Genomic DNA, 24,340 nt, shown 5'->3' with positions numbered 1-24,340 from the left:
GGGCAACCATTTTGACCAGCCCCACTGAACAGGCTGCACTTCAGAAGTGATATTGTGATGACAACTCAGATGACAATGCCATCACCCAAAGGTGAGGTGCTGTTGGTTTTGGGTGACCTACAGCTTTATCAGGATGGTGCAGAGCATATGTTGCTGTGTCATCCAAGATGTTGGGGTGTAAAGAGGAATAAAGGACAGGGTGAGGGCAGATTGGTGCTTTACTGGCTGTGGGTTGGTAGAGGAGGGAAAAGCAGCCTTGGCACCTGTTAGTGGCCATTAAAAACTCCCATGTTCTGCTAATCTGTGCTCGTAAAAAGGCCATCTGCTAATGCTCAAAGGTCATTAAGTTACCAGCCCTGTTTACTCCTCCCGCACTGCTGGGCCAAGCCTTTCTCAGAAAAGAGGGCTTAAATGGTTATTACGGTGGCGCCTGCTCATGCTGCCGGGTGGTTAAGGGTCTGTCAGTATTTTCATTAGAAACCCAGACTTTCAGGGCTTTTTAAACTTGGCCATTAAAGCATTTGCTTCTCCCTGCCTAGCCATGCTTTGGAGAGGCAAATTTTGTGTTGGATCGGTTTGTGATGAAACTGCTTCTGCTTGTTGTCTTTATGTTTTCCTTACAAGAAACAAAGGAAAAACATAGAAAACATAAGCCCACTCTACATGCAGCTCCAGGGGCTGTGCTGGGTGTTAGTTTTGGAGTTACAGGGGTCAGCAGTATGGTTTGCCCATATAAATATCACTGTCACTAGGCAGGCAGTGTTTGTGTCTCACACGGTTCCAGCACTACAGGTGGGTTAGGGAAGAAGCTGAGGCCTGGACTGTAAATTGCTCTCCAGGTTTGAAAAGACAGGTGTCTGCCAACAAAAGCAGGAACCTCCTTTGGGAATGGAGAATATGAACCCCCCCCCTTCCATCTGAATTATTATAACTTTGAAATCAAGGGGCTTTCAGGCAAAGGTATGGGAAAAGAAATAACAAACCTTTGCTAATATTTATAACAAGGCAAACAAGCAACAAACAAAACCAGAAACCCAGTCAGAGCCTTCTCTGGGCTGTCGAGCATTCTCCCCTTGGTGCAGTTCCGGTCACAGCCGGCAGGGGCGCTGTTTGCTCCCGGCCGGGTAGGGGTGATTATTCCTCCGCGCCGGCAGGGGGCGCTGTAGCACGAGCCCAGCCGCATCTCCCTCACGCGGCAATGGCGGGCGGGCTGGATGGCGAAGTGGGCTGTGGCAGGAACCTCGGAGCGACAGGAGGCTGGCTCACCTGGGGTAGTGAGCGAGAGATAGTGGAAACTCTACAGCCCTGGCAGGAGGGGGGTGTGCGGGGTTACAGTGTAGCAAAACCCCAGAGCAGTGGCAGCCGGGTTCCCCAAGTGGGAGAGGCTCCCTCAGAGGCTGAGGGCTCGGGGTCCTGGCATGTCCCGAGGCAGATGGTGAGAGTCCTTTCCACTGAGGTAAGGTGTTAATAAGCTCTCAGTTTCACGGCCACTCCTACGAGCAAAGCCTCCCTCATGGTAGGAGAATAAAAGTAGGAGACAGGACTCTGCAGTGGTGCTGGATCCTTCCCACAGCCACGGCAGCCGAGCTCCTCTGCCATGCCTCCAGAGCGAGCTAGAAGCTGTGGCTAGCTCATTCCGCCAGCCCAAATCTCCAGCTAGAAGCTGTGCCCAGCCCCTTCCACCAGCCCAAATCCCGCGGTATCTCTGCCCTCAAGAGAAACCTCTCAGGTAAGGGAGTAGTCAGCTGCACCCTTCCCCTGGAGCTTGGCTACTTCTTTTGTCTCTCTTAAGTATCGGTTGTTATTGTCTCTTAGCAACAGATGGGACAAAATTCCCTGAGAGAAAGAAAACAAAAGGAGCAATTCTAACCTCCAACAGTTGCCTTGATTTCATAGGTTTTAGTCAAACCTTTAAGGTTACATTAACATAGTTTTCTTGTGGTTAAATGGAACTATCAAAAACTTTGATAATTCTTTTTTCCTTCTGAGACTTCCCAGCGATAAAATAAGACGTAGCTGCTCAAGTTTTTATCCTTCATTTCTGATAATGATGGTGTCTGTCTCATAAAAACCTGCCTTTTATCTTTCCCAATTAGCTGAGTTGCTGCACCCTTGTGCTGGGAAGTTCTGAGTGCGCAGTCAAAGCACACCCTGCCCAGCTCCTTGGGGCCAAGCTGTCCACAGCACCTACCCTCCTGTCCCTGCTCCCATCGGCACCGGTTTAATCTTTTGCTTTCTGCATAGCATAGAGAAGAAACCTGGGTCAATGAATAATGAAAGCTCATTCAAAACCTGGACTCTCAGAGTTTGGTCTCTGCTGCCTTCTATTTTAAGTAGAACTTCTTTCACAGATGTCTTAATTTTGTTTTTTAATTTTTTTTCTTTTTTTTGTTAATACATTCAGGCTTTCCCTTGTGGATTTCATGAGGTTTTTCATCCAGGATTTAGGGGAAGATCATACTGGTCATGTCATTCACTTTCTCTTCAAATTGTTTTTATTTCTGTTCTGACTGAGCTCCCAGGCCAGCTGGGTACAGGAAGGTGCTATGCTGGCCACTGTGTGTAAACAAGGAATATGGACTTCCTTGGAGAGCTAAGAGTCAAATAAGGGCATGAAAAACAGGGAAGGATATACCTTGGGTTTTTAAAGCAGCTTTTCCAGACCATGATGCTGAACTTAAAACAAAGAAACCCCAAAGTCTCCCTAATTTAGCAAAGATGTTTTTGCCAAAACCTTCTTCTCGCCGGCCAGTCCTTAAACCTGTAACAACCCAACAGGTAGTTAAAATAGTCCCAACTAATTGTAACCAGGACTGCTGGCTTCTTCTGAGCTATTGTTCTGATTGGGCACCACAGCCAAAATCTTCAGGAGGTATATAGCCAAAGTACTCAGTGTAAGAACTCAAAACAAGGCCTGGAGTTTTTTAGAATTCATTACTAAACTGCTGTAAAAGCAGGCTCTGGGTCTCTGCTGCAGATGTGCCTGCCATGGGCTGGTTCATTGCTTGGTCCAACTCAGTGTTGTTCTGTTGACTTCATGAGAAGAATGGATTAAAGTGTTATGAGTTGAGGGTTTAATTTGGATTTTCTTGAAGCACAGAAGTGATAAAATTTGTACAACTTCACACCACCATTCTAACATCAGCTTTTCCAGGAAAGTTCTTTTTTTTAAAAACACAGGCAGGCTTGGGAGTCCCTGGGACAAGAGAATTTCTCTGTGGGAGAAATTGTCTTGTGATAGACAGAGTAAGGTATTTGGAAAAGCAGTGGTGCAGTGAGCAGCCATCCATCCTCAACACCAGAACAGTGGAAATGCCATTTTCCTTCCCCCTTGCTCCGTCTGTTTGAACCAAGTACTAAAAAAGGTGTTTCATATTTTTGCAGTAGTCAGTACTTACAATATTTTGGTTCCTTATAGGTACTGACACAGTCTGTTTAGTTGGTACACATGAAAACAGACAAGGAAGGAGACAGAAAGCACAGGCAAATCCTGGGATGTCATGTTTTGCCGAGGCTGTAAAGTGGAGGAGGCAGAGATTTGTTGGGATTCTTGCTCGGCACATACAGAGCCAAATTATTGGCGAGTTTTGGAGTTGAGGGAATAAGATATTTTGCCCAGGAAGGGTGAGGGATTTCACTTTGCAGATATGCCTCTATTTTACAGGGTATATTTATTTGTCTATCTCTTGCTTAGGAGTGTTGGGAAGGTCTGCTCCATAGGATTAAATCATATCCCAAACCATCCTGGCTTTGTGACAGTACAAACATTATTGGATTTAGTTTCCTTCTGCTTATCCACCTCCCGTCCTCCAAGATCCCCATTATTATTATAATAATACCCACAAAACTCCTGCTCTGAGATCAGAGGGGTTTTCAAGTGCCAAAGCAATCAACAAAACATACCTGGTCCTTTTAATCTCCTTTAATCCCATCTTGTGGGACTATCCCAATAAATGATCACGTATCCAAAAATTCTTTCTCTGTAATAACATTTGAGTTTTAGCTCACAGTTTTCATGAAATTGTCTCATATATGAAGGAAGATACACTGGGGCCTTCTTATGCCATCAATAAAATAAAAGTTTGGGTTGAAAAATTATTTTATGGAATAAAATAGAATAACAAAAATCCATCATTATCTATGTTTCAGAAAAGGATGGTGTTTTGTTTAGCATTTTAGTTAGAAATGATGTATGACTACATCATAAAACACTTATATTAAAAAGATCTTCTCTTCAAAATATATATTGTACTCTCTTATCATCCAGTCATTTCAGAGTGAAAGTTAAAAATGCCCATCCTGTGGTATTAGTCACTGGTATTATATCTTATAGCTGATGTATTCTTCTAATACTTTTACTTAAAGGGGCTTTTACTCAGGGCTCATGAGAGCAGACATTTGTTTTGTTAGTGAAAATGGTGATGCCATGGGTGGTGGGATTGTTTTATTTTGCCAAGACTTGGTCTGTCCTTTCCATTGGTTTTCTTTTTTTTTTTGGGGGGTGTGTGTTTGGTTTTTGTTGTTGTTGTTGTTTTGGTGCATATGTTGAAACTCAATTTTAAAGAAAATCAAGTGTTAGCAGAATAAAGGGTGGCCCATGCCATGGTTCAAAGTCTTGAGGGTGTGAGCTGTCCAGGAGTTTTCACAAAAATCCCTGTATCTGGAGCAGGCAATATGACAAAAAGCAGGATTCTGCAACATCCTGGTTTGATGTTTTAGAGATGAAAAGTTTCTCCTGCCTGAGGCATAAATTTTGGCTTGAATGAGAGAGCCTAGCCCTAAGGCGAAGATGCTGGGACCCAGATTCCTGTCACTGGTTTGAACCACACAGAGCAGTGTCTTATAACTGACTTTATCTTGTCCTAAGTGTACGCCCTCGCCACTAAAAAGTGAATATTGTCAGGGAAAAAAAGGAAAGGGAGGTTATTTTCTGGTGGCAGGTGGGGTTTTTTTTTGTTTCATTTTGGATGAAGGAATGTGGATCCATGCAGAACATCAGCCTTTCTGAAATCCCAAAGCTTTACAAGGGGTGGGGGGGGAACCCTTTTCTACACATTTGATAAGAGATTGTCCCAAGTTGTAGGAGAGTGTGAGGCAGAACTGGGTTAAGGCAGCTGGTCACTTTTGTGGGAAAGTAAATAGTGGGAAATCTGCAGAGTAAACTAAGCTGGACACCCCTCTCTGGCCTGTAGAACAATTTACTGAGGGGTTGGTTAAATGGCACAGATTAAACTCATTAATGGTTCAGATATTTGCTTGGTTTACACAATGCTGTCCAGCAAATTATATTGATGCTTGACAGAATTATTGTCGTTATTTATTTTGCTGTAAGCCAGATTTATAGATATTTGTAGCTTTTGTAAGACTAAACGTAAGAAACATTAATAGCTTTACTAATTATATCACTGCTTTAGAGATATAGATAGTGATAAAAATGCCAAGTAAAGTGAGCTAGTAAAACATTTTAAACAGAATTTTAAAGTGAGCTACTGATTGATGATCCCTTGGGTCAGTCTGAAGTTTTGAAAGAGAGAGTGGTGCTTCCCACCAGTGCCATGAGGGCCCTTTGACTCCATCAACTCTTCTGACGGAGATGAAGAACAAGACTTGTATTGAGTGACTGATAATTAAATCAGATTGCATAATCTGAAAAATATTGAAATCCTATAAGAGCATAAACTGAGGCTGAACTTACTAAGCACAAAAGGGTTGTTTGTTTAATTTTTTTACCTTTACCTTGTCCTCAACCTCTCTTGCTTCCTGAATGGTTTATCTGCACTTTGTTGTCTCTTACATGCTAAAATGGCAACCTCTTTAGAGCAGGAGCTGCCTCCTCCCTCTCTCTTGTTGCAGACATGTACAGGCCCTCTGATGAGGACTTCCGGGTCCTAACAAAAATAGGAATAATATTTTCATGGCTGTTACAAAATCATAAAAAATCTTTAATTGGTAAGCAGAGTCTATAGAGGGCTATGTACAAATTAAAGGTGTGTTTTTACATAGCTGTCAAATGAAAAAATCTGTTTTCCTAACTATTGATCCCAGTTTTGCTGTGAGCACCCTTTTAAGTAGGGAGATAGTGAGTGAGAAAAGAGTTAATAAATGTCCAGCCATTACTGCAAGAATGAATGGAGATCCATCATCAGTTTAAGTACTGAATGGGCTCTAGATGACAATCCAAGCTTTCTTGACTGCTGTCGGTTCCACCAGGCAGAAACCTGCAGGGCCCTGGGAGCTCTGATCCTTAGGGATGTGCATGGCTCCCTGCTTTTCTCTGATACACCGCACTGCAAAGCCCTGGGTTTAGTAATGACCTGGTTGAAACTCCCTTGAAGCCATCGGGACGATTCACAGTCTCTAATGGCCTTTAGATCAGGATTGTGGTGATGTTTTCTTGGAGTGAGTGGCCAGAGGGAATTTTCTCCCAGGTGGGGGAAGAAACCAGATTTTCTTTTTTTCCTTTTTCTTTCCCCCCTGCCCTCCCTGCTTTGCATTTTCTGATTAATTGGTCTTCCTAACATGCTTGTGATTAGCGTATTGTTGATGTGCCCAGGAGGAGAAAGTTGTGCCCCACCTTATCCATGGTGACATTCCATTGCTGTTCGATGGGATGAGCAAAAGGATGGTGGATTATGGGCAAAGCTTTAGAGCAGACCACTCTGGGCATGTCAAGAAGATAGGGAATCTGATCCTGAACCCACTGAAATCCTCAAAGTTTGGGCTGCCTTCTTACAGTATGACAATTGGTCAAGAAAGTGACAGTGGGATTTTTAATCCTCATTGAGAAATAATCCTCATTGAGGTATCACTGAGGCTGGGAGAGCTGGAAAAGTTTGGCACTGGCACCCCAATGCTCACCCACCCATGTCAGAGTCTTGGCCATGCAGAGCAATTCAGAAACCTCATAGGAACATGCTTTGGTGGAAGATCCCTGGGGTTTCTAGGCATGCTGTAAATATCACAGGGGCTATTCTCCCTTTGATCCCAAACTAGAGATGAAAGGAACAATTCACACACATTTTTGAACCATAAAAAACATGTGGCTTGACATTGGTTCCAGAAACAGGTCAAGAGGTAGGATAATCATATTTTTTTCCATGAAATATTTGAACTGTCTCTTCTCACCATGCTATGAAGCTGTGCCATAGCCTTAGTACATAAACAAATGAGTGTGCTGTGGGATTTAATTCTCAAAACATAGGTAAGGGGAAAAGTATGTTTGACTTAGGTTAGCAGAACTTTCTACTCAATACTGAAACTCAAAGTCAAATCACTGTGCTGCTCCCTGATTTCCTTCTTCTCTAATACAATCATTGTTCAATTTTTGTGGGTTGTGATTATGGAGAAAAAGCTTCATGTGTTCTTCTAGTTTGGAAAATTACAAGATAACAAATCATTTTATTGAGTTGTCCTACTCATTACTACTACTACCACTACTATTACTTTGTATCCTACTTTCATGAGCATGTTTTAGAACATTGCTCTCCATCTGCACTCTGGTTTGTGGGCTTCTTTCACTTCTACTCTGCTTCCCAAGACACCTCTTCAACTTGCAGGTGTTTTAAACTTCTTAGAGGCCCCAAATCTGGTCAGCCATCCACCTTCCACACATTCTGTGTGTGGAACCCTGAGTTTACAGGTAAAATCAGAAATTATATTTGTCCTCTGATGACCTTCAAATGAACTTACGAAAAAATTAGGAGGGCTGAAGTGGTTTTATGGTTGCCAAGGACTGCCAGTCCTAAAGGTTCAGAAGGGTAGAGACTGTCTTTATTGATGAAGAATAAAGCCACATTTAACTGTCTTGCACCAATAAGCATACAGGTTAGGCAGTTGAATGAGATGATGTCAGGACTAGTCAAATAATGTCAATATTTTTTACCTCCATGGTTTTTGCCCAAAAAAAGGGGATGTAGCATCTTTAATTAAATGTTATATGAATACATTCCAGATAGACCCAAACACAGGGCAACTGTGTTTCAGAAATGCTGTTTCTAGATTTAAAATGTATTTGAAATGTAATTTAAGAAAAGAGATAATGGAAAAAAAAAACCCTAAAATAACTCGAAACAAGCCAGAATATAGTAGCTCATCATTACGCTAATATATCAAACAATATGAGCTTAGCTTAATTATCCCCTTTGAGAGTTGAGAAAACTAAGCACAACCTTCAATTTACAGCTGTTTGGTGCCGGGAACCTGAATTATTATTTGAGAAGAAGGGGAAAAAAAAAAGTTTATTTATTGTGACCTACACTCAGTTTTTATTCATCATGGAAAATCTGTATATTCACAAATGAGGGCTATTCATCTGCAGACTGCAGCATTCTTCAGCTGTCCGGGGCTGCATCAGCCGCACTTCTTCAGCTTTTGTGTTCATCTCGAAGCCTCTTCATCCAAATTGTTCATCATCTTGATGGCGGAGCTTTATCTTGCTCTAGTGCAGCTGCATTCCCCTTATCCAAAGTGCCGAGAGATACAAGGGAGAGGGAGAGAGCGAGAGGCAGAATAGAAAAGAGAAAAAGCAATGGCCAGTGCTCATATGAGGATAATTTGTAGTTTCTCAATAATAATAAAAAAATAAAAAAAAAAGGAGGACAGGCTAATTACTGGCTTAACTAGGGCAGCCTGTGGATCCTCATGTCAAAAGGACTAGCGTAATTATTTGCCATCAAAGCACATTCATATTGTGGTACAAAAGAAGGGCCTTTCGCAAATGGATCTCACTAATAAACAGGGCTGAGAGGAGCATTATGTGTCTCCCTGGATGCAAGCGCATTAACACAGTGACATGGAGCATAACTCTCAGCCTGGAGAGGGGGGGTGGAGAGGAAGAATGATAATTATCCCCCCTCCCCAGCTCTCCTCTCCTTTTCCTTTGTGTTGGGCTAGCAAGCCGAACGCGACCTGCTGGAAGGCCCAAGGCAGGCTATTAGTGACCTCTGAGCATTGACAAGGTGGCTACACTCTTAAAAGCCCAGCTCTCCATGTCAGGAGGGTCGCAGGAGCCCAGGAGAGGAGCTTTAAATGGTCCAGCAAACACTTCAACCTTAAAGACACCTGGAAGGTCATGACCAATTTAATGAAGATGAATCTGGCATGAAGAGGGCTCTTTTGAATACACAGACAAAAGTTTTTAGTTGGTTTTTTTCTTTTTCTTGGGTGGTTTTTTTTTTCCACATTGTTTTTTCACAGATCTTAGTATAAGAGATGCTGGAGAAAGAGACTTGATTCTGGAGGCCACTCCTGCACTCGCTGAGCAGATGTGGTGCCAGGCACCCTCCACGGCTGCAGCTTTCCATGAGGAAAAGTAAACACATTTGCAAAGAAAGAGAAGGGACTTGGGTGCACCTTCCAGGCATGTCTGGAAGCATTGATGTGCTAACGTATTTCGAGCTCAGATATATTGCAAAACCTGTGTGTATCTGTAGGTTTATATGTTGTATGCAAAGAGGACTGTTTGTTTCTGGGGATTTTTAGTATTCCAGCTACATCAGGCTAGTCCCTGCCGATGCCCACTGGCAGCCCCTGTTCATTGCTTGCCAGCCATGGCATTCATCTGTTGGGAAGGTGTCTGACTGAGCCCACTGCTCGTGATGGGTTAAAGGGAGAGCTGCTGGGAAATGTTCTGCACCACAGTCTGGTTTTCCCAATCTCCTCCCTTAGCGCTGTACAACCTCAGTGCTCAGGTGCATGAGCTGCCTTGGCTGTGCTGATTTTCCCAAGGAAATCCCTTCTGTTCCCTCTCATCCTTCCATGGAGGGCAGGCTGCAATAGGGGCAGTCTGTGAAGAATGGGGATGAGCCACCCGCCCCCAGTGCTCTACTGCTCTGGAGGAACTGAGAGGTTTACAGTGTTAGTTTTGCTTTGTTTTCAGAAAGAACCTTTCTTTCAGTGCTCATGCCCCAACTTCTTTTAAGTAATTGGGCTTTGTACTGTAAAATAGCTCTGCTGGCTATCAAAACAGTAAACAGGGATAGTCCTTTTCTGTGACAGCTTTGCCTGACACCACAAAACACACCAAGTACAGCTGGAAAGAGGGAAGGTGTCAGTCCGAGTTGGGAGCGCATGGCACATGGTGACATGAATCCGGGCATGCCGCCACATGTGACTGGGATAAAAGGATTTTGAAGCCCAACTCATCTGTGTGACAAAGCACTGAAAGCCAAAGTTGTTTCTTTTCCAGCACTCTTCTAGGTCACATCACAGAGAGGAGCCCCTTTTCCTTGTCACAGCACTTGGGGACATTGTTGTCCATATCACCTTGATGGGCAGGAGGAGCCCAGATCTGCACACCCCTGTTAGTCCTGCTCACCCCAGGAACAGCTCATGGAGCCACTGGGCTTAGGATGAGAGTTGACAGATTGTCAACCTAACACACCCAGCTGTGAATCAGATTTGAAAAATGAGCAAATGAGGTGGCTTTAAAATTTGTGGCATTAAACCAGTGGCAGGTCTTTTGCTATTTCTTTTTCTCCTCTCTCTCTTCTTTGTTGTTGTTGTTGTTGTTGTTGTTCTCCCCTCATCCTTCATGCTTGGTAAGTTTAGAAAGGATTGGATGCTTTTCCCAAATTGTGCTTTCTAAGGAAAAAGAGTCGTAAATGTGGGCTTGAAGCAGGAGAAAATAACCTAAGAGGAGGCTCTTTAGTAGAGATCACAGAAACCTGATGCAACTCATACTGAAATAGCAAACATTGCTAATACAGGAGTACAGATACTCTCCTAGGCAGGCAGGGTTTGGGGGCTGGGCAGCGTTTCTAGGACATACCCAATGTCTGTGACATAAAAATTTCCAAATTTTCACCCATCCAGGAACTATACAACCCCTCATCCCCAGCACGGAGTGCTGGAGGGGTGGAGGCCCACTGGAGCAATTGATAGCAGCAGCCCACTACCAAGGAGACACAAAGCTGCTTTTTCTCCTATGTTTCCTTGTCTCTGTAACCCTAAAATGTTTTTTCCTTTTTCCCTTATTTCCCTGGATGTTAGAAAATTCTGCATACAGCAAATTTTGCCTTTAGTTTATAGGAAATTGTAAACAGGGACTCAGCAGCAGAATTGGAACCACTGAGGTATGGATATTCTGGAGTATAAAGAAAATAATTAATATAATTTTAAAATAAATATCTCTAGGGTAGGGATTAGAGAAGTTACTTTTATAAAGTTGGGAGAGAGAGGTTTTTTGTATTTTTAAATGAATCCAGGTAAAGTTTCCCAGCTTACTTGTATCCAGCCATGCCAAGGACCAAGTGCTGATATTAGCAATAAAGACAATGTTATTAGTAGCATTACATCAATGTAAAGAAGGTTATGGAGTTAGCATTTGTTTAAAAAAAATCTGTTAATGGTGACTTTTTGCCATTAACTCACTCTTTTGCAGTATTTTATACAGTGTTTATGAACCTGGGTATGTATTTCTAGTGTTGCCAAGAATAATCAAAGACAAATATAGCAGTTGCAGGGTTTCTTTCCTGATGAAATCCTATTGCAGCTTCTAAACCCAGAGCTGGCCTCAGTAAGGGACTGTGTCCTCTCAGAGTCACAGTGTGCTGCTTGAACTTATCACATAATGCTTTCAAGGTTGCTTGTCTAAAGTGACTTAATTTGTACTGCAGAAGTAGCCTTGTACCCACAAACACGCCAAAAGCCGCAGCGAGCCAGGGCAGCAGGGTTATTACTAATTTTTTATTAAAATCCCTTAGGCGCACACAGAAGGCCCAAAAGCAGCTTTAATAATAGACAACATACAGCACATTTTTCTTGTATTGCCATGTAATCAAATCTAAAGCTTCTGTTCACTTTCTTTGTTTTACCTAGAGGACCAGCTTCCAATTTAGTTGTGGCCTGCACTAAACTGATTTTTCATTGTAATTAATGCCTACTTTGGCCTCAGCCACTTATACAACTTTCCATTAGAGGTTTGCAGCCATCCGCAGAGAATTTCACCAAGTTACCCTCCCGATCCTGCTACACTTGCAATTTTTGTTAAACTGCCTTTTTTTTTTATTTTTACTTTATTATTGTTTTGCAAAGAATGTTTAAATTACTGGGCCAAATAGGTTTTTTTTTCCCTTTTATTTTTCTCTTTTTTCTCCCTCCCCCACCCCCCCCTTTTCTTCCCCCCTGCCTGCTGCACCTATTAAAGTGGTTGGGCAGGAGTCCAACTGGAAGGAAAGCCTTTAAGTGATTTCAGAAAGGGCTAGTGGAACTTATTTAGGCCTGGGGTCTGCTGTGGTTAATTTTCAGTCTGTGTTTTGTGCTGTCCATTTCCTCTGAAATACTACCTGGGGTTTAAGGTTCCTCAGCACAGGATGTTAATAGGCCTCTGCAAACATTCAAAAGGCAGCTTTCCCACCACTAACCTTAAAAAGATTGTGGCACTGGGCCCAGGGTCAGATTGAATAGATGAAAAAGTATATGCTGTGCTTTTGCTTGCTCCTTGGACCTTTCCCTGTTGGCTTGCCTGACATTTTCAGTGACTTTTCTTAGTACCTTATTTTCAGCGTGCTTCCTAGAAAATTCTGCTTATTACCTTCTCCTATCCCCCAACAGCATTGCTAACTCGGGCAGCACAACAATTTGTAGTCATACCTTGCTGTCCTCTTAGACTTTTCCCTTGCTGCTGCTTCTCCTGGCCCCGATGGACCAGCCAGGCCCCTCAGCGTGTCATCCCCATGCCATCGCCCAGGGATACGGGGATGCTCCCTACAGGTCCCTGGTGTGCCTCTCCCAAGGAGAGCAGCTCTGCTGCGAGGCTAAAGCAGAGCTAATGATCAATTATGTGCATCTCTGCTACCCTGGCTCTCCTCCCTGGAGCAAGAAATGCAGCCATGGGAGCTCCAGGGTAGGCGTGCAGGTTTTTGGGCACTGGAGTCTCACATTTCCTGATGTTTGGATTCCAGCACCAACATTCATTGCCTTGCTGTGGCACTGTTCAAAAGGAGCTGAAGGGTGCTGACTCTGTGTGCAACCTCCCTACACGCTTTGGGACATACACTCACCTCTCTTCTAATTGCACCTGAGAAATCAGACAGACCCAGGGCCAAAAGGTGCCTGGTGTCCCCTGGTCTGAACTGGCAGCTTGTTGGATGTACTGGCTGAATGTACTGGCCTGATGGGCTCCATGCTAAGGGGCCAGTTCTGCTGGTCTTCTTCATGTGGGTGCAGCTTCTCTTAGGAAAGCAATCAGATTAATTTAGCTGGATTGGATTTAAGGGCTCACTTGGGTGCCATATGTGAGTCTTTTGAAATATGGCCTGTTAGACCTCCTGGGACTGAAGAGGAGACATGGATGGGTATATGGGATCACATATGTCTGCTCTGTATTGTTACTGTGCCAGATGTCCCCATCTTAGTGTGGGAAGAGTAAGAAGCAGGTCTTTATTTTTTATTTTCCCAGCATAGTGCTAGCTCTTCCTTAATCACAGGGGAACTAAAGTAGCATTTGAGACAAGTACATGGAGACTTCCAGACGTTCCAGGTGGTGGCCACAAGCTAGGCCTTGAATCCTAAACAATGGATTTACATCCCTACCCAAGCCACCTGCCTTTCTGGCTTTTGACTCTGGTTCACAACTGGGCTTATTTGCAACTTCAGTCCTTTCTGGCAGCCCTGGAAAACACAAGTGTTTCAGGTGAAGCAGAATGGGAAGGAAAACTAGACCAGTGGAAAGACAGAGTAGCGTGTGCTCTGTGTGAGCTGGAAATACGGATACACTGAATCTAGGATATGCACAGCCCGTGTTCTAAGGATCTGCCCCTTTGCATCCAGCAGCACACCTTCCAGGGATACTTCCTCCAGGAGAGACCTGCAGCACTGTGCCTCTCTGAATGTGCACTGGCTGTGAATACCTTGCTGTCCATGTGGCTGTGTGAGCACCCCACAGAGAAGCAGCTGATATTGGTCTAAACACATTTGTGTATCTCTGCCTGACATTTGCTCTGTTAAAAGGTCAGGTTTCTGCAGCAGAGACAGGAGCCGTCTTCCTCATTATCACATATTACTGCAAATTTCCATTTCCAGTTCCAAAGTTTCCAGTGATTTTTGCTGCTGTGGCTGGGGCAGTCCTACATAAAGTGCCCGGTGCTAGTCTGGAAGCTCTGCCGTGAATCACACCAATGATGTTCAGGGAGAGAATCAATGACTGTTTTGGGAAAATTTGGGAAAAGCCAGTGAATTTCTTGCTGCAGTAAGTTCCTTGCTTCCAGTGATAAGTTGGGAAAATACGTGACAGATTTAACTTGGAAATGCAAGTCTGCAGGAAGAAAGGGCTATTCTGTAAAGAGCCATTCATATTTTTCAGTCTTCCCACAGAAGTGCTGCTCTCAGTTTCTCTATAATCTCTGATATTTCCTAATATCAGAGCGCATTGCTGGCAGAGGCAGAACCTGAGGCTAAACTTCAGTCTGTGTTCTTGCTCAGAGGAAGTGGATTCTGGGATCTCTTTGGCTTTTGAACGTCAAGAGGCCGGGCTCAGAAGCAAAGGAGAGAGGGAGAAAAAAACCTGTATTTTTCTTGTTAAGTGAAGGTCTTGCTGATGGGAATATACAGATGCCAAAATAAAAGCGTGTATGACATTGGAGTTGGGCAGGCTCTTTGGGAGTTCACTGGGGAAGATTGTTTGCTCTCTGCTTCCCATACCACCCTCCCACCTATCTCAGGAGTAGTTATATGGATCTTTACATATAAAAGGACTCCAACTGTCCATGGGGTAAGACCATTGTGAAGAGAGCAGATACTGTTCTTGCTCCTTGCATTTATCTGGTTATATCCAACGAAGAGGTCAGGAAAAGCATTTCCTTGGTTGGTAGATAACCTGGCTGGGAGAGGGATGAGCATCTTGCTGTTCCTGCTCTGAGTCCCACGTGCAGCATGGATGGCCACTGGCTGACTTTGCTGATTTTTCCTCTGACTGCTAATATGCTGTAAAGTGGCCACTCAACGGTGGCCTTGGGAGAGGGGATGATAAACTGCTGATTTAGTAATGGAAGAGTTGGTGGGAGGAAGAGCCTTACTTACTTTGGCCTCAGATATGGGTGAGACCAGGGGAGCCTTTTACAACAACAGAGTGAAAGAAAAATGCCTCACAGCATAGTTTTAATGTAGGTTTGGTTCTTTTTTTTTCCAATAACAACCATAAAGAAAATATACTTTGCAAGCAAAATATTTTTTTCACATTCTTCCCCTTAGTTTTCGTCCTTCATGTGGTGGTGGCAGACCACAGAGCTGCAGTCAGGGAAGGCAAAGTCCATGCTGGTATCTGCTCTGAAGATATTCAGATACTACAGATTATGGTGTAGTAATTTCTCTAAGAGTGATGCACCTCCCTGCTCGGCTCTGTAATTCAGGTGGGTACCCACTGGAGAAGGATTCCCGTTAGGATGGGCTGCCACTGAAGCAGGGTGAGTCTGCAGGATGCTTTAACCACATTCTTACCCTAATTACCCCTAACTTTTCCCTTCTTGCCAGAACTGCAGTGAGAGAAATGCCTAACCAGGAAAAAGTATTTCACATAATTTCCTTGCCCCTTGCATTTTTGTCTTATAGAAAACATTATTGGGTCTAACGTTTTTAGGTGCTCAGGGTGTCCCTTTCCCCAAAGCATTTATGGGCACCTTGTGCCAGTTCATTTATGCTAGTTCAGTAAAGCAAAAGCACTGCATTTGAATTCTTTGCCATTGAAGTTGTGACTGAGGACAGTTGCAATGTAACAAGATGAGGATGACCTCTTTTTATCTGGTCTTCCCACAATGGAAGTTAGTGCTGGCTTAAACCCTGGCTACCATTAATGAAAAATTCCATTATTTTTATTAAATTTCAGAATCACCTCAGCTAGCATGAAAAACAATGATATTGGATTTCTTTTTAAAATTAACAATGTATGTAACACAGTGAAAAAAGCTGACATTTACTTAGTGCCTGGGAGCAAAGAGACTGCGAGGCTGACGGTGAGTTCTCCTTCATCCTGCAGCCTGGGAATGCGAGCTGGAGATGTGCGGCGAAGTGGCTCGGGGTGGATCACACAGCCAGGATGAAAGCCAAGAAACACCACCGCTATTGCTACCTTTCTCCAGTAGGAGAACGTCAGGGCTCGCAGGGGAAGTACAAAAAAAGATTTATTTTAGCAGCTGGCCTGGATGTCTGCCAAAACGGGGGGGAGCTCAGAAGTGGAGCCGGGGATCTTGGTTCAAGGATGCAGGAGGTGTGAGCTGGGGCTGGACAGCCACCAGCTCTCATCTGTGCCGTGGTCAGGCTGGGCAGGGACCTTAAAGCCCCTTCAGATGTCGAGGGACATTCACCATCCAAGTGATGTGCACCATCTCCACTTCTTACAGAGCGAGGAGCCAGCCAGTGAGGGGAGCTGATGTTACTGTAACTGGACTTTAGATTTTAAAGGCATGTTTATTTATGGTTTAAAATGATAGAGTTAGCATTTTAGCCTGGGTTCATTTTAAAATTCACTCTCTTTAGGAAGTTCTACTGCAATCAGCAGGTTGCCTTATAAAAGTAAAAGCAGGGAGTTGCTTCATACCTGTTTGCAGGCATTGCAGAGGGTGCAGTATCTAGTAGAGACCAGCCTATCTTAGGCTGGAAGTGTTATTTGATTAACAGTCTGGGGCAACCTAGAAATTGGCTTGCCCTTGAGCAGAGTCCACAGATCACCAGGAATGTATTCTAGTAGGGAAGTATCCTCACTTTGTTCCTAATTCATTCCTCCCCACTTTATCCAACATGCATTGCTGCTGCATTATTGACTATCTGATTTCTTTGCTTGATGCCACAATAGAAAAGGCATTACTGTACAAGACAGGGAAATAAAGCAGGGCTGTGTGTGTTAGACTTGTAATGCTGAGTAAGGCTGGTACAGGGCATACTCATCCTCATTTAGGGCTTGGTTCCCACCTTCCTCTCTGGATCCTAGAGGATGCTCTGGATGTGCAGAGCAAATGCGGGACCAGAGGTCTGGCCAAGGTCTCCCTCTACCCTTGCCCTGAGGGGCTCTTGATGTATGTGGGAGGCCCACATAGCATAGAAATTGCTCAGTTCCAATGATGGCAGGCAGGACCAGCGCTTGCATTCTGGGTTATAAACTGATTTACCTGGAGCTGGGAAAGCCATCCCACCTGCAAACACAGACAGGCACTGAGCATCCCAAGGGAGACTGTGCAGGAAACCTGTGCAAAGTTCTGTCCCTCGTGAAAACATCAGTGCCACAAATCTCTTCTTGGCACTGGAGTGACTTTAAATATGCACAGTCCCCATCCACTCCGCTTCCCCAGGTTTTCAGGAGCAGGATCTCACAGTTGAGTTTAAATTCCCTCCTTACAAGGAGTGCTTGGGAGAGGTGCTGCAGATTTCTCCTGTTACCTACCTCAGCTTCCAGCCTTGGGTTGGATGCACTAAGCACAGTGCAAAGATGTGTCAGTAAAGGCAGATACCCATGTAAAGGATGCTCTGTCCATCTACACCATCATCTGATCAGTCCTGATCAGTAATTGCAAATTATAAATAGCCTTAAAGCAGCTCACCATCATCCTACGCCACCATGGTAATAAATAAGTGCATATTTTTAAAAGGCTTTTTACTCTTAGAAGAGAAAAAGATATAATAGCGCTTTTTTTTTAATATGTCACATAATTTATTCCAACAAACAGATGTATTTTGTTGTTGCCATTATCATTTGATGAAATACTTTAAAGCTGGTCCAAGGTGGTGCATTTTCAAATATAATGTATACAGTACATCTAGCAGTTAGTGGAATTTGGATGTGCAGCATAGAATGGTCATTATTTTTACTGAAAAAAATAAAGGCACTAATTACTTACAGACAAGATACTTAGCACAAACAGATAAGCTTCAAAATGAAAAATTCTCGGTTTATGATAATTATGTTCTCTGCTTTGTTTTCAGAGACTGATAATTTGAGGCTTTAAAATCACCAGGAAGCCATTAATTGGAATTCTTCAATAAAAAATAAATTACATAGAAGTTCATGATGAGTTGTAAAAACACAGAGACTGTATTATGCAGTGAGCGACATTGCTCTACTATTTATAGACATGCAGAGCTATGTAACAGCAAAAACTGTAAAGAATTTGAGATGTGCAGATAGCAATTATTCACAGATCCCAACGATCTGCAGATATTTCAAATAACTGCTTTTAGCAGATCAGCTATCCAGTAAAAACAGGGCTTTATTTCCAAGTGGCACTCTTCTACCATGTTGCTTCTTGTTTTTGACATCTTGTATGACATTATTCTCCTAGAGCTGATCGTAATGAGGAGACATGGAAATCCATGTATGAGAGCAGAAACTCCACTCCATGTCTGTGTTTATCGAGAGGAGCTGAGGGAATTTCTCTGAGAAATGTCACTGTGGTCCTTCCTCCTGTAGCAGGCTGAGATCCTGGAATCCATAGCAGCTGACCGAAACAAAGGGTATTGTTTTTTCTTTCTTGCCCCATTTTTCTGCTGTCTCCTTTTCCACCTGGGACCAAATCCTCAGGGATGATCCTGTGAGAGCAGCTGGTAGAGAGGTTCAAGGACTAAGGATCTGCCCAGTGGCACTGAGCACAAAATTTCTCTTGACTTAGGCAGGAGTTAGACTGGAGCTATGTGAGCAATTTGGGGGCATTTAGAGTTGCTCCAGAGATCTCCCATCCACCCAAACCCTTCAAGCACCCGCTGCTGTCCTTCTAAACACATGGGGCAGAAGCTACCAGACTTCCAGCAGCTTTGGAGTCTCCCAAGAGGAGTCTGGTCTTCCTGCTTTCCCGAGGGAGATCTGACACCTTTTTGCTATTGTTTGGATCCAGGCGTGCAAATCCAGCCACTAATGGGGCTCAGTTAATTGTCTGCCCAGAGGATATGAAATCCTGCTATATTCCAGCTATGCTCTTTTCATGACCACTGACAGCCCGGGCTGCTGCAAGGAGCTCTTTAGATAAAGCAAGGAACAAAAGTGATCGTGGGGATCCTTGACATGTGGCACCTAGCAAAGGAAACAGAGCAGGTTTCAGCTCATTCACCACTGAGCTCAAGGGGATGCACAAAAGAGTGAAGTGGCCTTGGTGGAGCCTTGTCTAAAGTTACACTTCAGGAAGACAGAGGAAGTGTTTCCTGAGGACCTGATCAAAGGCTCTCTCTTCAATGCCAGTTCAGTGCCTTCTGGCCACCTTCGTTTGCAGGTACCATTCAAGGGCTTGACATGACTCCCAGGCGAGTTCATTCTCACCATATCAGCAAGCACAGAGCTGAAAACCATCTTTTTAATATTTGGTGGCTAAAATTCATCAAAAGTATCAGCTGGTTTATTCTCCCCTCCCTTGTTTGTTTAGATCTGAGTTAGTGCAATCCCAGGAAGGCTGGATGATGCAAGGGAGAAAAGGATAATCTGAGACAGGGGCAGAGAGTCTGCAGAGAGGCCTCTACAGTGTCAAGACCGAATGGCATCGTGTCAGGAGACAAAGCCATACGACAAAAATATTGGGTCTCTGCTGCCACTCGAGGAGTATCATAATTCTTGGAGAAGAAAACCAACCATACATGTCTGAAATCAATTGATAAGAGATCTCGGAGAGATTAAAATCTGTTCCCTCCCATTCATTAGTAAAGGTGGCTTCTGTCCAAAGCTGATTGTTGGTGTGGGCCAACTATGATAAATGCTCTTTCTGCACCAAAAAGAAACACTTCTTAATGAGCGATCAGCTTGTGTACATTTTAATTTCCAAATTGCTGTTGAGTACATACACAGCTCCCCAGGAGTGACAGCGCTGCTCAGAGGCATGCTCCTCTAAGCAACACTTCGCTTTCTTTGTAGGCTCATAGAACTTTTTGATAGCAAGCCAATCCCATGACCCAAACCCATGATGTCTATGTATGACTAATATTGCAACAATGAGCTATTAACTTCTGTTTCCTTGTATTCTAAAACAAAAAGAAACTATTCATACACGGTTAGTGTGTGGCACCTAAACATTTATGGGATGTGATTGCAGTGACTGGGCACCCACGGCTCCTGTTTGCTCACAGTTCCTGATGCTCACCACCTTTGAGTATCAGGACATTTCATTGTGGAAAAGGCCTCTTCCCAACAGGATGGTTCTGCCTGTGCTCCATGGCTTGGTTATGCCCTCTTTCCCCATGTGTGACTTAGCCTAAAAAGCATCCTTCTGCAGTCCCTGTGCTCCTTTGGGAGGGCAGAGAGCAGGATGTCCCATACAGCCTGGGCAGCACAGAGGAGATGACACAGAGCCTGCCTTTGCTTTCCTCCTGCATCCCTGAAGTTTGCAGCTCAGCACTGAGCCAGTTCTCGATCCTGGAAAAGTTTTGTGTGTCCCATCCTGTTGCAAACCCCATAGCTCTTAAGGGAGCATTGGTGACATTTATCCCTTGTCTCTAAATTATTCTCGGTAGAGTGGTGCTTGGGCCAGTGACAAAGATGCTGCAAAAGGTCACTTGATGGACCTTGATGCCCTGTTTTATTTACTTAGTTTATTTGGCTTGCAATGGAGACAGGACATGCTTAATATGTTGGCCACATCACGGGCAGCCAAGCTCCAGTGCCCAGCATCTCCTCAGATTAGAGCATTTGTAGGAGGTGTCAGAAGAAATGGAAGGAGTTCAGCATATTTTTTGGTATGTCAAAATTTCAAAGGATTTCTGAAATTTAATGAACTCATTTAATAGGCATAATTGTCTTGAGTACATGTGAGAAAACTTCTGAAATAGCAGAATTAGGCATGCTCCATTTTGTAGCCTTTCAATGACCTCCAGCAAACGTGTGACCCAGATATGAGAGCCTCCTGTCCACTTGCATAAACATGATGTTTTAAAAAGGCGGTAAGGGGGGGGAATAAAAGAATTGAGCTCTTAATGGCACACGGACAGAGACATACTGCAATTGCAAAACAAATTCAGCAGCAGATAGAGAATCGCCTGCAGACTCTGCACGCCAAAACTCTGCTGCCTCCCGCGAGACGGAGCTTTGATGGCCGAGGACCTTCGGTCCGAACTGCTCTGGATTTCCCTGCACAAAGGCTCAAGTGGTAGCAAGGGGCACAGAGCTGCTTCGGGCCCAGGAAAAGCTCTGCTTTAATGCTTGAGTGATGGCCAAGCTGCTGTTACACAATACATTCAGGATGCCCTGGAACATATGGCATTTTTTGTTTCCTGGCCTCAGTGGAGGATGAGTAGGGGTTGTTAGTGGCCATGCCAGGCAGCGAGGAGGTGGTAGCTACTCACTCCAGCCCTCCTGCCACTTGCATACCACTTATGGTGCGAGCAAAAGTTATAATTAAAAAAAATCTCATTAATTAACATGCATTTTTAATACATCATTAACTTCCCGTCACATGTCTGTCATGCTCCCTTGATCTGGAGGAGCTCTGTGGATGGGTTCTGACCATGGGCTTCTTCATCCCTACTCGCAGAGAGGGGTGAGTGGTTCTTCCTTAGTTTAGGGCCACCATTGCCATAGTAACCAGCCCTGATTGACAGGACGCTGAATTAAGCTGCACACTTAGGAGAAGCAGATGGGCTCCTGCCAGGGGTACCACTGCTGGCCCCACTCATTCCAGGCTGTGGCTCCAGCATCCCACCTATCCAATCCCCACTCCCTCCATTGCTATGAGTCAGGTTTAATTAAAAGCAGGAACCGGCAAAGTGTGGCTGGGATTTAAAATTATATGCTGTTAGTTATTAACTGCTACAAATTAGGTAGATGTTGTTTCAAGGAGAGCAATTTCCACAGCCGGCGCTGGTAGAGCGAGTTGGCGTGGAGTATGGCACAACTTTCCAAAGCAGGGATTGCCAGCTTTCTCAGAAAAGTGCTTTTTTGGCCACTTCGTGGGTTTTACGCATGACCGAGATTCAGCATTGTTCATGCTTGCTTGCAGCAATGATACTTCCCTGTCTATGAAAACTCATTTTTCATTTTAACAATAATTCCCGGGCAGGAAAAAACACGTCCTGGTTTCTCCACTGAGCCAAACACTGAAACAGAATATTGGGCCAAATTATGCTCTGATTTTGCAACTTTCAAATCTGCCTTTGCAAGTTAGTGCTGAATTTAGTTTGTTCCCCTCAGGCATTTTCCATGCAATAAAAATTGTGTTTCTTTTTTCTTTTCTTTTTCTCTTTTTTTTCTTTTTCTCTTGCCATTTGAGAAAAAAAAAACTCAAATGACAGAATGAAGTCAATTGTTAGATTAAAATTATCTGAACTCTTGGTGTTAGAGGAAAACCGTAAGGAAGCTTCACTCCAAGTATCTTTTCTGGAAATCTGAATTATCAGTGTGACTAAATTCTGCTGATACAGAATAAGGCATTTTGAGTTGTCACAACCAGTCATTAAAAAAAAAAGACCCAAAAAACAAAACACAGAGAGAAGCAAAACTTTGAGACTTCACTTCTGTTCAGCTTAAAGGGAGAAAGCAGTGAGCTGTTCTGAAGATTTTTCTTTCCCACTACTTTTGCTGCTTCCACAACTCTGCAGGGGAGAAGCAAACAGTCTTTGAGCTGTAATAGGTGTAAAACTAAGCAAATTCAACAAAGTTTTAGTGAGTGAGAACGGAGAGCAGCATTCACAACATCTTATTTGGCAGTCCCTTTATAGGTGCTCAGACATGGAGACTGGGAGTGTGATACACAGAGACAGATTGCTCTGGGAAGGAGAATGGGGAATTTAAGGTACCACACGTAGCACAATTTTTATTGCGCTAAGAAGTGCAGAAGTGCAGAGGCAAACCATGGTCTTTGACACACCAAAAAAAAAAAAAGAAGATAAAGCTCTTCAGACCAGAGTTTTTACGTTAATCTGGTGAAAACTATACAGAATTGATCATTGGTAGCTTTTTAAAAGCCAGTAAGGCTGAAGGCCACAACCTACCCATATCTTCAGAGTAGATAAATCAATTTTTTTTCAGAAGTTAACTGATAAATGGCATGTAGGGGTGTGAGCACATATGTTTGAGCGTGTGAATGTTTTCCTGTGAGCGTGAGAAATAAAGTAGTTAGCAAGGGAATGTAAAAGCTCATTATTGTTTGTCATCAAGTGTGGCAAAGGGACAGAAATTAAAGAGGCTGGGGGGAAGCAAGCAGCTGTAGCCGTACTGACACCAATAACTTTTCATGAGGGTGAGTCAGAGCATCAGGATGTGAGACCCTCACTCCTGCCCTTTTGAACTTGCTTCTATAGATCACGATGAAATAGAGAAGTGAGAGAAAGCCTTCTGTCCCCAGTGGGGAGAGAGGAAACCAGCGGCTCATGCAAATATTTCAGATGAGAAGCTGAACACACGCCCTGCTCACATCCGCAGGGATGGCCACGTTGAGCAATATCAACGTGCTTCGGAGGTGGAAACAGGTCTGAAGTAGTAAGTACATGAAGCAGAAGTGGGCCTTCCTCATGTCCACTCGTGTGAAGTGTAAAACATCATTTTAGCCATGGTGGTGCCCCTGAACATGGGTGATGTGAGGTGCAGCAGGATGAGCTCTGTGGGACATCATGACCAGGCTGGACCTTGGCTGTCCCCAGGCACAGGCGGCAGCTTGGCAGGTCGTGCTCTTGCCCTGGTCACGTGTCTGGTGGCTCTGCCTGCAAGAACCAAGGATGTCAGATCCCTGCTGCCACCGGGCAGTTCACACTGCATTGGCATGAGATGCCCCATAGGACCTATGCATTCAAGGAGGCATTTGTGCTTGGAATGTTTTGTCCCTGAGAGCTGGCCCTGAACATCCCCTCCACGCTGGGAACGAGCAGGGACATGATGTGGCAGAAGATCTGCTGCTGAGACTGCTGGCTGTGCTTCTGAGGTGGCCATGGGGCTTTCCACCGGGCCCAGCCTTGCAGGTGTCAGATGTGGAGTGGCCAACACGCCCCAGTGACTCTTCAGATATTTCTGGTGTCTGTCTGCCACACAAATGGCAGTGGCTGAGGGTCAGAAGGCTCTGTGCCTTAGTGTTGTGTGGCATTGCATGGCCTACTTTTGGTTTGCTTTTGAAAGCAAATTGAGAAGTGAGAGGCAGCTGCCACACTCACGGACCCTTCATGAAGACATGGCCCCCAGCTTGGCCTCTTGGACAAAGAAAGAGAATAATCTGCAAGACCCAAATTCCCCACTGTGGCAGCACAGGTGGCCTTTTCACTCATCTTAAGAGACAGAGGTAGCAAGGAATGCTCAAAGTTGAATGATACCCAAGCATATTCTGCTCTCTTGGATTAAAACAAGGCCCCTCTGAAATCAGATTTCTGCTGAGGCCAAGGGGTGCTGCTTCTCTCCTGCCTGCTCTTTCTGCTTGATTTCTTGCCCCCCTACCTCAAGGTCCCAGCCGAGACATGA

At 44.2% G+C, this 24,340-nt stretch overlaps 1 long non-coding RNA gene across 1 annotated transcript in view; it reads left to right on the top strand.

Annotated features, from left to right (window-relative positions):
• The first annotated feature begins 1,449 nt into the window (after nt 1-1,449).
• The window catches only part of LOC146438947 (uncharacterized), a 156,839-nt gene continuing 133,948 nt past the window's right edge, over nt 1,450-24,340 (top strand). The window contains exon 1 of the long non-coding RNA XR_014850581.1: nt 1,450-1,740. This is a non-coding gene — a long non-coding RNA (uncharacterized LOC146438947). The remainder of the gene's footprint in view (nt 1,741-24,340) is intronic.

Source organism: Lichenostomus cassidix, chromosome 3 (genome assembly GCF_008360975.1).
Source record: "Lichenostomus cassidix isolate B80296 chromosome 3, HeHo_3.0, whole genome shotgun sequence".
In the NCBI taxonomy this organism is placed as follows: domain Eukaryota; kingdom Metazoa; phylum Chordata; class Aves; order Passeriformes; family Meliphagidae; genus Lichenostomus; species Lichenostomus cassidix.
Note: the sequence above shows the minus strand (reverse complement) of the source record. Positions and strands in the feature narration are given on the sequence as shown.